Below are 2,722 nucleotides of genomic sequence, written 5' to 3'. Positions count from 1 at the left end.
GGCAGAGATGCTGTGTGTGGGGACTGACTTAGTCTTCGGTCGGGCAGTAGCCCTCCGGGATCCATGCCTCATTCATTTTGATAAAGGTGAGGTACTGAAAACTTTTTTGACCTGACTGCTGGTGGTATAATACAAAGTGCAATCACACAGAGGCAGTGAAAAGTATGCACTGAATGTGCTGGGCCTGGCACAGTACAGAAATTAGCAAGGGACAGCTGCGACAGACAGGGTTGTATATGTTGTGTCAGTGGCATACACACAAAGAAAAAAACACATCAGAAGAACATTAGCTCTCAAAAGAGCAGTTTTGGGGTGCTTTTCATCAACAAATATCAGCAAGGAGCAACCTAACAGACCTAACTATTGCTTTCCCTATCTCTCCAATGTCTCTCCCTTCTCTCACTAATACAGCAGCTCCCAGAGCAAGAACATTGCCGACGCTGCTGCCTCTTATAAGGGGGAGGGGAGCTCCAGGAGGGAGTGCAGCCTGATTGGCTGTCATGTGTCTGCTGACTGTGATGTAGAGGGTCAAAGTTTAGCCCAGTGATGTAGTATAGGGGGCGGGTCGAACTCGCTAAGTGTTTGTGGTTCACTGCAAACTCGAACCAGCTACGTTTGCGCAAACAAGTTCTCTGGTGAACCGTTCGGGCCATCTTTACTATCTACTACTACTAGTAGTCTACTACTACCAGTTATATATAATTAATTTGTACTGAGTTGGCTTAATTTAATTGCAGTACTGTTACAGTGTGACAGATTGACAGACAGTTAGTGTGTCTGCTACTCTGCTGTCACTCCGTTAGTTGAAGTTCTACTACTACTACTAGTATCTACTACTACTACTACTAGTCTACTACTACCAGTTATATATAGTTAATTTGTACTGAGTTAGCTTAATTTAATTGCAGTGCTGTTAGAATGTGACAAATAGACAGTTAGTGTGTCAGTGTCTACTACTTCTACTACTACTACTTCTACTACTACTACTACTACTACTACTACCACTACTACTACTGCTACTACTAGTAGTAGTGGTAGTAGTAATAGTAGTAGTAGTAGTAGTAGTAATAGTGGTAGTAGTCTACTACTACCAGTTATATATAGTTAATTTGTACTGAGTTAGCTTAATTTAATTGCAGTACTGTTACAGTGTGACAGATAGACAGTTAGTGTGTCAGTGTCTGCTACTCTGCTGTCACTCCATTAGTTCAAGTTCTACTACTACTATCTACTAGACTACTACTACTACTAGTAGTATACTAATACCAGTTATATATAGCTAATTTGTACTGAGTTAGCTTAATTTAATTGCAGTGCTCTTAGATTGTGACAAATAGACAATTAGTGTGTCAGTGTCTGCTACTCTTTTGTCACTCCGTTAGTTCAAGTTCTACTACTACTACTATCTACTACTACTACTACTACTACTACTACTACTACTACTACTACTACTACTACTACTACTACTACTACTACTACTACTACTACTACTACTACTACTACTACTACTTCTTCTACTACTACTACCAGTTATATATAGTTATTTTGCACTGAGTTAGCTTAATTTAATTGTAGTACTGTTACAGTGTGACAGATAGACAATTAGTGTGTCAGTGTCTGCTACTCTTCTGTCACTCCGTTAGTTCAAGTTCTACTACTACTACTATCTACTACTACTACTACTACTACTACTACTACTACTACTACTACTACTACTACTACTACTACTACTACTACTACTACTACTACTACTACTTCTTCTACTACTACTACCAGTTATATATAGTTATTTTGCACTGAGTTAGCTTAATTTAATTGTAGTACTGTTACAGTGTGACAGATAGACAGACAGTAAGTGTGTCAGTGTCTGCTACTCTGCTGTAACTCCGTTAGTTGAAGTTCTATTACTACTACTACTTTCTACTACTACTACTTACAGATTTGAATAAAGTACAAGTACTCCACTTCATTTGGACATATATAAAGTTGTACTATGTCTGCTGGCACTGGCAGCCAGGGAAAGGGCTGAATGAAAAGCAAGGGCAGGAGGACAGGGAGCAGCATTGCTGCCACCATTGACAGGTCTGCGTCAGTGTCGATTCCACTGCTAGCCACTGGCCGTGGACACACTGGGCACCCAGCTCTTTGGTGGAGTCACCCTGCAGAGTCGCAACAACGTGTAGTGGCCATTTTCAAGCAGCGTTGTTGGTGCAGATTGGAGGAGAAAGATGCCGAGCCTGTTATGGAGCTGATGGTGGATGAGCAGGCCACCACCAGCTCTACAACAGAGACCTCCACCCCCACCAGCACTCCTGTTCACAGGAGCAGCAGCAGCCACCCAGCAGTGCCTGGGGATGTCATCATGTCGACCCCAGTGGGCAGCCTACCCTCAGAGCGCTCGCTTTTCACTCCAGAGTCCTCGAGCGCAGTCAGGGCTGTTACAAGTGACATGGAGGAGGAGTTAATGAGGCTGAGCACATTGGGCGATGAGGAGTTAGAGATGGAGATGGGGCCAGGGGAAACCTCTCCCACATCCCCTGTCTGGCTCACATCCTGAACCTGGTGGTGCAGAAATGTATGCGCACCTACCAGGGGATGGACACTCTTTTGGGAGTGGCAAGGAAAATTGTGGGTCATTTCCGCCACTCAGGTGGTGCCTCAGCATCCCTGGAAGCCCTGAAGGTGGAGCTGAAACTGCCATGGCACCGGCTGATGATTGTCA

The sequence above is a fragment of the Hyperolius riggenbachi genome, chromosome 7, assembly GCF_040937935.1.
Source record: "Hyperolius riggenbachi isolate aHypRig1 chromosome 7, aHypRig1.pri, whole genome shotgun sequence".
Classification (NCBI taxonomy): domain Eukaryota; kingdom Metazoa; phylum Chordata; class Amphibia; order Anura; family Hyperoliidae; genus Hyperolius; species Hyperolius riggenbachi.
Note: the sequence above shows the minus strand (reverse complement) of the source record.